Source organism: Eptesicus fuscus, chromosome 5 (genome assembly GCF_027574615.1).
Source record: "Eptesicus fuscus isolate TK198812 chromosome 5, DD_ASM_mEF_20220401, whole genome shotgun sequence".
Classification (NCBI taxonomy): Eukaryota; Metazoa; Chordata; class Mammalia; order Chiroptera; family Vespertilionidae; genus Eptesicus; species Eptesicus fuscus.
Window position 1 is genome coordinate 107,127,756 of NC_072477.1, and position 12,116 is coordinate 107,139,871.

The following is a 12,116-nucleotide window of genomic DNA, read 5'->3' on the forward strand; positions in this document are numbered from 1 at the left end:
CCCCAAGTATTGGCACTCCTATTTGTTACAGTCTGGCTTTTTATGGGAGCATGTGAGAAATCTTTCAGCTTGCAGAAGCCGGGTCTCCACTACATATGGCTGAGCCCCTCCTGCTGGCCCAGGGCCAGTCTGGGGGGACTTGAATAACCTTATCTACCAGGCTCCTGTCAGGATGCTGAGGAGTGGAAGTGCCCAGGGCAGAGAGTTGTATGTGTACAGGGAGCTGTGAAAGAGGCATCTCTGCCCCAGTCCCCATTCCAACCAACGAGACACAGTGTGACCTCCATGCGACTTGGAAGGAAATCATTGAAAATGGGGTAAGGCAGTGTAGGGCCACACTGTGTGCAGACTGCTCCATTTCTGCTGGCACACTTCAGGTCCAGGAGGCACAGTGCCCCTAGTGAAGAGTTTCAGGAGGTGGCTGAATTTGGAAAGCTGATGGGGGAGGTGGTAGTTGCATTGAAATTTAAAGAGGAGGAACTGCAGAGACTTCAGAAACAAGTGAGGCCTGGCTTCCCCAGGTGTACGCTCCCCCTTCCTCTCTCTCCCCTCAACCCCTCCCGCCCCATGCTCTTCCCCACTGGCCTGTCTTTCCTACTGCAAGCCAGTTAGTCTCCCTCCTTACGATGCTTTATCCTACATTTCCTCCCCTTCTGCCCCTTTCTCATTATGTTCCATCATCCATTCATTTATTCACTGAGCATCTCCATGCCTGGCCCCCTTCTGTGCAGGGGAGAACAGAATTCAGGCCAGAATACGCCCTATCCCAGAGCTTGTGGTTTGGGGCCACACAGTCATCAAGCTGGCAATTACACTAATGTGTCTAGTGAGGAAAGGCACAGGGGGCCGCAGATAGGACGGTCCTCCCCACATTCAGGGTTTCTGGGCCTCTGAACCTTAATGAAAGATGAACAGGAGCATTTTCCAGGAGTGAAGGAACAAAGCTTTACCAAGGCCCAGAGAGGAGAGACATGGAGGTGGGGATGTCAGTAGAGTGGGTGAGGGGGTACTGTAAAATGTAGGGCAGGGGCCAGAGCAAGGGCTTAAGTGCCCCAGGCCCTGTCCACCTGACTTAACTCCAGCTTAGTGACTGCCACTCCTGGCCAATAACCTCTCCTAGTCTCCTGGGCAAATATATACGTGCACAGGCAGACAGACATATGGACACACACACCAAGGTGCACATCTGACACCCAGAACAGAGAAACATCAAGGAGATGGCTTGCAGTCACAGGAATGTAGAGTTTGTAAGGACCCAGGATGGAATCCTGCTCTGCTGCAGGAACCCCTACTGGAGCAAATCTCTTGATCTGGCTGGAAAGCAGGGGGGCGGGGAGTGTCTCAGCAGCAGTACCTTGCTGGCCTTGAGCCTTACAAAAGGTGGAATTGGTCTAAATCAATTTATCTCAAACTAGGGTCTCTGAGAAGGCTGTTAGCTCCTCAAGAAAGCCTGCAACTACGTATTTGTAAGAAACAAAATCTCAGTTTTTGTGTCTCTCAACCCAGACCCTTGAGGATTGTAGATTGTCTTCTTGGGGTCTGGATGGACTTTTTATGGGGTGTGCATGCTGGTCAAGTTGGGGGCCTCCGGTGGGCAATGTCAGCGAGAAGGCAGGGCACACAGTGACCTTGGGCTGGGCCCTCTGACCATTCAGACGCCTGGAAGCAAGTGGCACCAAGTGAGTCCTATACAAACAACACGCCGAACCAATGCCAACAGTCCCCAGCTCTAGGGCCTTCCAGCCTGTTGTCCCTGAGGGACTCCCAGGTGATTTCTCCCCTCTCCCTAGCCCTGGGGAGGCCCTTCCAGGGCTCACCTGTGAGCAAGTGGGTACTTACAGGCCCTGGGCCTGTCCAGGGAGAGTGACCTAGAACTCGACTCTGGGTCATGGGCAGGGGTCCTGTGGAGAGTGGCTGATGGGCAGAGGTTCTCAGAGAGATGGGACAGCAGCTGGATAGGATCTGGATGCTGCTTCATTGGACTGGTGGGAGGGGCTCCCAGGGCCTCCAACATGCTCCACCTCCAGTCCCATCCCCAACCTCCAGCTCCTTCCACCCTGACACTTTTTGAGTCTCTACCTCAGTCTGTCTTCCTCATCATTCCCAGGATTCTATGGTCTTCACTGTCCCCAAATTAGTGGTTGAGACTGGGTTCAAGGAGGGAGTTGGGAGGCTGAGTGAAAAAAAAGGGATTAAGACGTACAAATTGCCATTTATATAAATGGTCACAGGGCTGTAAAGCACAGCATATGGAATATAGTCAATACTATTATAATAACTACTAGTGGCCCAGTGCACGGATTTGTGCACATTGAAAGGAAATTAATTAGAAGAAATATTTTAATATTGCTATTTGCTCTTTATAATAGAAGTATCAACCAAATTCACGATTGACAATGACAGATTGAAACACACGCATGCAATTGGCACCAGTGAGAGCTTTATATGTATCGTGCATGCGCAAGTCAACTTGGCCTTTTATATATAGAGAATAAACTTGCTTAATTAGACCCACTTTCTGATTTAGCTAAACTTTTTCCAGCCCAGTGAAGCACCCCAACTTCTCTTTCAGGTAATTGTCAGCAACACAGCAGTAAATATCAACGTGAACCAGATTATTATTGATCACATGGAGAGCAAAGGGTAAAATATTTAACTGCAGCAGTGTTTGACTATATTCTGCGCAGTGAGAAACCTGAAGTCATTTTCTTTTTTCTTAAATATATTTTTATTGATTTCAGAGAGGAAGGGAGAGGGAAAGAGAGGTAGGAACATCAATGATGAGAGAATCATTAATTGGCTGCCTTCAGCATTCCTCCTAGTGGGGGTCAAGCCTGCAACCCAGGCATATGCCTTTGACTGGTATCGAACCCGTCATTTTCAAGGTCCACAATTTCTTACTTCTTTACAGTCTGGTCAAGTTTCTAAGCTTTCTAAATCTCCATTTTCTGGCAAATTTAATAGGATCCCACCAAGTCTCTTATCTACCTACTCCAGGACTTCTGTGAGGATCAAATGAGATGAGGCACGGGAAAACGCTTCACAGACATTTGGTTAAAGTGTAAAATGTTTGCACCTGGCTATAAAGCGAGTTGTAGTCGTAGGCTGAAGAAACTGTAAGGAGGCTAGTTGCTAGGGAGAGGAAGCCAGGCATTGCTATGTGACGTCATTACCCGGCACCCACAGTGACCATTTCCAGGCTGGGCTGGGCTGTGGGCCACATTTTGCGCCATGGGGTCTCAGTAGTGTTGGCTGCAGTTTGGTGGGCTGTCACTCTGGAGTGGTGGCGGGGCCTCTGTCCCACTTGGGGGAAGCCGAGTGTTGCTTGGTCGGCACCAGGTCCACAGTGCCGTTTCTTTTTAAATGGCTAGTGCACATCACGGCAGCTCCTGCGTTGAGAATCTGCCCCCTGGTGGTCAGTGTGCATCATTGTGAGTGGTTGGACGGTTGGAGGGACACTTAGAATATTAGCCTTTTATATATGTAGATATGTGTTGCCAGGTGGGATTACTTTATAAGGTATATAAATGTCTAATTTCTGTGCTGTACACCTGAAACTAATAATTGAAAAATAAATTTTAAGGTAAAAAATGACTGTGGGCTCAGGCACCTAAAATATGGGCTTAAATCCTGGCCCCACATTATACTAGCTGGTGACCTTGGGAAAGTTAACTCTACCTCTGTGGGCATCGTCTGTAAAAACAAACGAAAGAAGCAAGAACAATAACAGTTTTCCTTCCCCATCAGCTGGCTGAAAGGGTGAAATCCAATAGCCCTGTAACGGGCTCAGTGCTGTGCTGGGCACAGGGCATGCAGTCATGAAACATTAATTACTATTACTACACACCTCACGCTGCTACAGGCATGACTGCGCTGAGGTGAAAGTCCCCTTCTAAATCAGGGTCCCTTTGGAGTCAGAGGGTTGCCGATGGGGTTTAATCCAGTTCACCTGTTCACCTTTTGTTTTAGTTTGCCAGGGCTGCCATAACCAAGTACCACATAGTGGATGGCTTAAACAACAGGAACAGTTCTGAAGGCTGGAAGTCTGAGATCAGGGTGTTGGCAACGTTGGTTACTTCTGAGGGCTGTGAGGGACAATCTGTTCCCGACTCTCCCCCAGCTTCTGGTGGTCACTGGCAGTCTTTTATCGTTCTTTGGCTCATAGATGCATCACTCCAATCTCTGCCTTCATGTTCACAAGGTGCTTCCTCCTTGCCTGGCTGGTGTGACTCTGTTAACCATCTGGTTTAATTCCCAGTCAGGGCACATGCCTGGGTTGCAGGCTCGATCCCCATGTAGGGGACTATGCAGAAGGCATCTGATTGATGTTTGGCTCTCACAGCAATGCTTCTCTCTGTCACCCTCTCCCTTCTCTCTCTACAAACCAAAACCGAAAAAATAAATAAGCGCTCCCACTGTGTGCATGTTTTTTGTGGCCAAATTTCCCCTTTTCATAAGGACACCAGTTATAATGGATTAGGGGTCACTCTAATTCTCTCATTTTAACTTGATCACCTCTGTGAAGACCCCATCTCCAAATAAGGTGACATTCTAAGATACTAGGGGTTAGAACTCAAATCCTTTTTTGTGGAGAACACAGTTCAACCCATAACAGCTCCTAGTTTGATTACCTTCCTGCTGAGGGTGTTGGGTGTGACTTGGGATCTTGTTTTCCCCTCATCTAATCTCAGGACCCTGACAGCTGCAGAGAGGCTGGAGTGACAGCTGGAGTGACACAGTGAGTAGGGGGGTGCCGTTCATTGGGTCTCAGGCACCTCCTCCACATCAAGTGAGGGAGGCAGGGCATGGTCTACTCAGACCCAAGATTCTGTGAGGGAAGCAACTGTGGAATCCTTCCTGGGCGCCAGTCAGCAGGGTTACAGATGATGTAGATGGGGTTGGGGCCTGTGGCCCTGGTGAGGCCCCTTGCTGTTTCTGGGCTCTGGTCCTATCTATATACTGGGAGCAGTATGGGCAGGACCCAGGGTTCTGACCCTCAGTGATCTCATCACCCTTAGTTTGCCTAGCTGGTCACTGTCATAGGGCACTCTCTCCAGCCCTTTGGAATTGTGCCATGGTCCCAGCTGAGTAGCCCACTGGCCTTGGTTGGGCTAATGATGCTCAGAATGGGACCGTCCCCAGGAGTGGCTAAAGCCAAAGCCCAAAGAGGAGTCCCTGGGCCCCACCAGAGGCAGAGGGGAGAACTCCGGGACAGGCTGGGGCCAAGCTGCTGCACCCCCACAGAAGTGAGAGCTGGCTTAGGTGATCCTGGCTGTCCCCCAACCCAGATCAAGCTGGGGGTGGGGTTGGAGGAGGGGGTCTTCCTTTGCTGTGTGGACCAGGCCCTGTGACTGGGCTCTGTGACTAGGAACCAGAGGAGCTGATACTGAGGCCACCTGGAGAGGTAAAGGTAGAGCTGAACCTGAGAGGTTGGTGGGCCGGGGGGCGGGGGGGGGGGGGGGGGGGGGAGAGGCGGTGTTGCTGGCTTGATAGAATCAGTGAGTTAGGATCAGGTTGTCTCTACCAAGGGCCAAGAGCAGAGCCTAGACCTACCCCAGGCCGCCTTGCCCATGTACCATATCTACGTGGCCCCGGGAGGGGAACAGACTGGCACATGACAAGGCGGCACACCTGTCAATGAAAAACTTTTGAGTTCCAAACTCTTTTTAAAAAAAATCTTTATTCAGATTATTACAGATGTCCCTCTTTTTGCCCCCCATAGCTCCCCTCCACCTGGTTCCTACCCCACCCCAGGCCCTCACCACCCTACAGTCTGCATCCATAGGTACTGCATACATGCATATAAGATCTTTATTCAATCTCTTCCCGCACCCCCCATACCGACTCCCCACCAAGAATTGTCAGTGCGCTCCATTTTCATGCCCCTGATTCTATTACATTGACCAGTTTATTCTGTTCTTCAGATTTTTTATTCATTTCATTTTTAGATTCACTTGTTTATATGTATTTGTTGTCACTTTGTTGTTGATACTTTTTTTTATCTTTACCTTTTTCTTCTTCTTCCTCTTGTTAAAGAATACCCTTCAGCATTTCATATAATACTGGTTTGGTTGTAATGAACTTCTTTAGCTTTTTCTGATCTGTGAAGCTCTTTATCTGACCTTCAATTCTAAATGATAGCTTTGCTGGGTAGAGTAATCTTGGTTATGGGTTCTTGCTATTCATCACTTTGAATATTTCTTGCCACTGCCTTCTGGCCTGCATAGTTTCTGTTGAGAAATCAGCTGACAGTCGTATGGGTACTCCCTCATAGGTGACTGTTTTTCTCTTGCTGACTTTAAGATTCTCTCTTTGTAGGAGAGGCCAAGCGTCCCTGGGTCCGGGTGAGACCATGTGTCCCTGGATCCGGGTGAGGCCTCGTGCACCTAGGCCCGGGTGAGCCCAAGTGGCCCTGGGTCTGGGAGAGGCCAAGCGTCCCTGGTTCCGGGTGAGACCATATGTCCCTGGATCCGGGTGAGGCCTCGTGCACCTAGGCCCGGGTGAGCCCAAGTGGCCCTGGGTCTGGGGGAGGCCAAGCATTCCTGGGTCCGGGTGAGACCATGTGTCCCAGGATCCGGGTGAGGCCTCGTGCACCTAGGCCCGGGTGAGCCCAAGTGGCCCTGGGTCTGGGAGAGGCCAAGCGTCCCTGGGTCCGGGTGAGACCATGCGTGTCTGGATCCGGATGAGGCCTCGTGCACCTAGGCCCGGGTGAGCCCAAGTGGCCCTGGGTCTGGGAGAGGCCAAGCGTCCCTGGGTCCGGGTGAGACCATGTGTCCCTGGATCCGGGTGAGGCCTCGTGCACCTAGGCCCGGGTGAGCCCAAGTGGCCCTGGGTCTGGGAGAGGCCAAGCGTCCCTGGGTCCGGGTGAGACCATGTGTCCCTGGATCCGGGTGAGGCCTCGTGCACCTAGGCCCGGGTGAGCCCAAGTGGCCCTGGGTCTGGGAGAGGCCAAGCGTCCCTGGTTCCGGGTGAGACCATATGTCCCTGGATCCGGGTGAGGCCTCGTGCACCTAGGCCCGGGTGAGCCCAAGTGGCCCTGGGTCTGGGGGAGGCCAAGCATTCCTGGGTCCGGGTGAGACCATGTGTCCCAGGATCCGGGTGAGGCCTCGTGCACCTAGGCCCGGGTGAGCCCAAGTGGCCCTGGGTCTGGGAGAGGCCAAGCGTCCCTGGGTCCGGGTGAGACCATGCGTCCCTGGATCCGGATGAGGCCTCGTGCACCTAGGCCCGGGTGAGCCCAAGTGGCCCTGGGTCTGGGAGTGGCCAAACGTTCCTGGGTCTGGGTGAGACCATGTGTCCCTGGATGGAGGTGAGGCCTTGTGCAACTAAGCCCGGGTGAGGCCACGTGCCCCTGGGTCTGGGAGAGGCCAAACGTCCCTGGGTACGGGTGAAGCCAGATCCTGGGTCCGGGTGAGGCCGTGCGCCCCTGGATCCATCCGGGTGAGGCTGGGTCCCAGGCCCGGGTGAGACCACGCGCCCCTTGGGTATGGGTGAGGCCACGTGCCCCTTAGTCCAGGTGACGCCGTGCCCCTGGGTTTGGCCGAGACCAAACCAGAGGGAGTCGGACCTCCATTACCACCATTTGTCCACCATCCAGAGCTGAGGGGTCAGTGCTGACATGTACACATAAGGAACTACTGGACATCGAAATTGGGTCTCAAAAGAACTGTTGGTCCAGGGGGAAGCTCGCTACAGATTGATTCATTTGCCTGTCAGCATAAATATTATTGCTCGTCTCACATTCAGTTCTTATTAGTATATATCTAGTGACATTTGATCTCATTCATCTAGAGGAAATGATGAACAACATAGACTGAGGAACAAGAACAGAACCAGAATCAAGGAGGCATCGATCGGACTATCGGGCCTCAGAGGGAGGATAGGGGAGGGTAGGGAGAGGGTGGGGGGAGGGGGAGAGTTCAACCAAAGGACCTGTATGCATGCATATAAGCCTATCCAACGGTTAAGTTCAACAGGGGATTGGGGCATGCGTGGGGAGAGGGGTGGGATGGGAATGGGGGGATGAGGACAAATATGTGACACCTTAATCAATAAAGAAATTAAAAAAAAAAAAAAAATAAAAAATAAAAAATAAAAAATAAAAAAAAAAAAAAAAAAAAAAAAAAAAAAAAAGATTCTCTCTTTGTCTTTTGCCTTTGGCATTTTAATTATGATGTGTATTGGTGTGGTTCTCTTTGGGTTCCTCTTGTTTGGGGTTCTCTGTGCTTCCTGGACTTGTAAGTCTATTTCTTTCACCAGGTGGGGGAAGTTTTATATCATTATTTCTTCAAATAGGTTTTCAGTATCTTGCTCTCTCTCTTCTTCCAGCACCCCCATAATTTGGATGTTGGTATGCTTGAAGTTGTCCCAGAGGTTCCTTACACTATCTTCATATTTTTGGATTCTTTTTTCCTTTTTGCTTTTCTGGTTGGGTGTTTTTGCTTCTTCGTATTTCAAATCTTTGACTTGATTCTTGGGATCCTCTAATCTACTGTTGAATCTCTGTATATTATTTTTTATTTCAGTAAGTGTATGCTTAATTTCTGACTGGTCCTTTTATTTATTTATTTTTATTTTTATTTTTTTGGCATTCTCCCTAAGATCCTTGAAGGTCTCACTAAGTTCTTTGGAGGTTTCTAGAAGATTTTTAAAAATATATTATTTTATTGATTTTTTACAGAGAGGAAGGGAGAGGGAGAGAGTGTTAGAAACATCGATGAGAAACATCAATCAGCCGCCTCCTGCACACCCCCCACTGGGGATGTGCTCATAACCAAGGTACATGCACCTGACCGGAATCAAACCTGGGACCCTTGAGTCCACAGGCCGACACTCTATCCACTGAGCCAAACCAGCCAGGGCTAAGAGCAGAGCCTAGACCTATCCCAGAGCCTATAAGATTCTTGAGTTACCTCATAATTGTGGTTTTGAACTCTATAGCCAGTAGTTTGCTTTCATCCATTTCTTTCATTTGTGACATGTTTCTTTGTCTCTGCATTTTGGCTGCTTCCCTCTATTTGTTTGTATGTACTGGGTAGCTGCTAAGTCTCCTTGAGTTGATAGAGTGGCCCTTGTGTAGTAGGTGTCCAATAGGGCCCAGTGGCTCAGCCTCCCCAGTCACCTGAGGTGGACGCTCTTGGTGCATCCCTTTGTGGGCTGTGTGCACAGTCTTGTTGTAGTTGAGCCTTGATTGCTGTTGGTATCACTGGGAGGAATTGACCACCAGGCCAATTGGCTGTGAGGACCAGCTGTGTCTATAATAGAAGAGCTGCTGTGCAGGAAACACCCTTATGAGGCAGGGCTTGCTTCAGTAGGGCTTTGGTGCTCACTGAGTCTGCCCCTTGAGTGTGTCACTTATGGATGTGAAGAGTTGTAATCCAATATGGTCTCACTCTGACCACTGGGTACACTGGCTCTTGGATCTCCAAGGAGGTGCAAAATCAGCCACTGCCTGGGGCCACCCAGCAGGAGCTACAGAGAGATCTGCAGATTCCTTCTCTTTGTATGGGGTTTGGAAGTGCCCAGACAAGGCCCAGCTGTGAAGCAAGGCATGCTGCTGCTGGTGCCAGCCTTGGGCCTTCTTTTGATAGCGTTGGGGCTCCCTGACCCAGCTGCAGCTTGTTTGACAGGTTTTAGGCTAAGAAAGGCCAGGCCATTCATATGCAAAAGCTGCTGTGCACAGCTTGGGTGGGGTTTTAAGTTGGGTAGGGCGGGGTCTCAGGGAATCTCTAGGGCGGGACAAACAGCAGTGGCTGCCAGTCAGCCCTGCACTAGGGAAGTCCCAGCACAGGAACAATGACGGTTGCAAGCACCTCCGTCTGGAAGAAAGCCATCCCCGAGTTCCTGGCCCGATGCCAGACAGTCCAGTTTCTCCCCGTATGTGTCTGGGTCCTCCAGAGGCTAGCTTGGCACTGGAGCTCAGAGCAAGCGGGAGCTTTTATCTCCCTCCCGATTAAAAAAGCCGCACACTTGGGTGCCAGCCTGTTCCGCGCCTCTATACCTCCTACCAGTCTCAAAGTGCTTTCTTCTTTACCTCTCTAGTTGTACTACTTTCACTTAGCCAGCTTTCCTGTGGTTCTGGATGGTAGTTATGTATTTTAATTTTAATTTGGTTGTGGGAGGCAGCAAATACAGAGGTTTACCTATGCCGCCATCTTTGTTCTCTCAGAGTTCCAAACTCTTACCATGTCCATCTTTCTGGAGCTCGGCCCGCATCTGGGCCAGCTCAGAGCCCACCTCCTGCAGGGATGTCTGGAAAAGGAGTGGGGGTGCTTGGTTCCTATCTTGGTCTAGTGCTTCCCTCAGGACATCACCCCACCCTGGTCTCATAGCTCCATTCCCACAGGGGCCTGCCTGGGACTATACCTTGACTCAAACAATGGGCATAATGGCTGGGAGATGCTGATGGAACAGCACTGGGGAAGGGAGCAAGATGCCTCATTGTTCCCCTCAAGACTGTACAGGTGACCAAAAACTTCCTGAATCCAAAAATGTTGCTGGGTCATACTCCTTAGTGCTCTCTGTATTATGAGTACTGCCTAGTCTGAGGGCAGGCCCAGGTCTGCAAACCCCGCCCCCCCCTGTAGACCCTCCCCTCTGGCTGGGACCACAGGGCCTTGGCCCCCACCAGTGTTTGGTAATTAGTGGTTTCACACCGTCAGTGCTGTGGGTCTCCTGGGGCACACATTCAGAATGAGCAGAACTGCTGGGTCCTAGGGGAGGTGCATGTTCTACTTGAATGCCTAAGTGTTTTCCAAACTAGTTTGACTAATTTACACTCTCCAAGCAGTTCAAGATCCCGTTGCTCCTCATCCTTATCAAGAGCTGGAATGTTAGCACTGAAGTTTGTGTTGAGCCAATGGTGTGGAATGGTTTTGTGTATTTACTTGGTCACTAGTGAGGGCCAGCCATTTGTATTTCCTCTTCTGCACACACCTGTTCATAACTTTGCTCTTTTCCCCCTTCTTTATCTTAATAAGCATTAAAAAGAATTCATTCTGGCTACGATGCCTTTGTTTGTTGCAAATATCTCTTCGCAGTTTGTCTTTTTAGTTTATGATATCTTTTAATGAACTTTTTGGGAGGGTCTAGTTTGAGAAATTTTTCCTTTTCTCAGTCTTTGAGATAGTCTCCTATATTTTCTTTTGAGAGTTGAAATAGGATGAAGCTGCCATGGCCTGGTGCCTTATTCTCCCTATTCTCTCACTAACCTGCCACTTCTCTCTCAGCAATGCCTCCTGGTTCACAGGTTGATTCTCAACCACTGAGCCACGCCGGCCGGGCCAAAAGGTTTTTAAAAACCAGTGAGACGTTCAAGACTGTCCCATTGTCACCCTCCTTTTCTAGCACTTCAAAATAGAGAGGAAGTGATCCCCAGGTGTGGGATGGAGGAGGGCAATTACAGACCTGCCCAGTCCTTTACCTCTGCTCATTTCTTTGGGTTTTGCCAAAACCAGGTTGGGACCATAAAATGTCCATCATGGTAGCACAGCTGGTATGACTCGGTGGTTGAACGTCAACCCATGCACCAAGAAGTTACAGGTTCCATTTCTGGTCGGGGCACATGCCCCAGTTGCTGGCTCGATCCCCAGCAGGGGGCAGCAAATCAATGTATGTCTCTCTCCCTCAATCTCTAAAAATCAATAAAAACGTATTTTAAAAAGGAACATGGAAAAGAGCTCTACAAAAAAGTGTGCATTGGGGGAGGGAGGTCAGAGATCAACCAAAGGACTTGTATGCATGCATATAAGCATAACCAATGGACGCAAGACACTGGGAGGGGGGGGAGGGGCTGTGCCGGGGGGTAGGGGAGGCCGGGATAAGGTCAATGGGGAAAAAAAGGAGACATATGTACTACTATTTGTAATACTTTAAACAATAAAATAAAATTAAAAACAAAAAAGTGAGCATCATGGCAGAGGAAAGGACTAAGCACTGAGTTTCAGTGGGTATTCCAGGTATTCACACTCAGAATGTCTCCCTGCTCCAGATCAACCTTCTAGAAAAGTGGGTTTCCTAAAAAACACATTGGCTGTGACCTCCTCATGCTATGAGAATGGAGCACAAACCCATTAGCTTGGGATACTCTATGGCCCCAGCTACACTTCTACCCACTTATC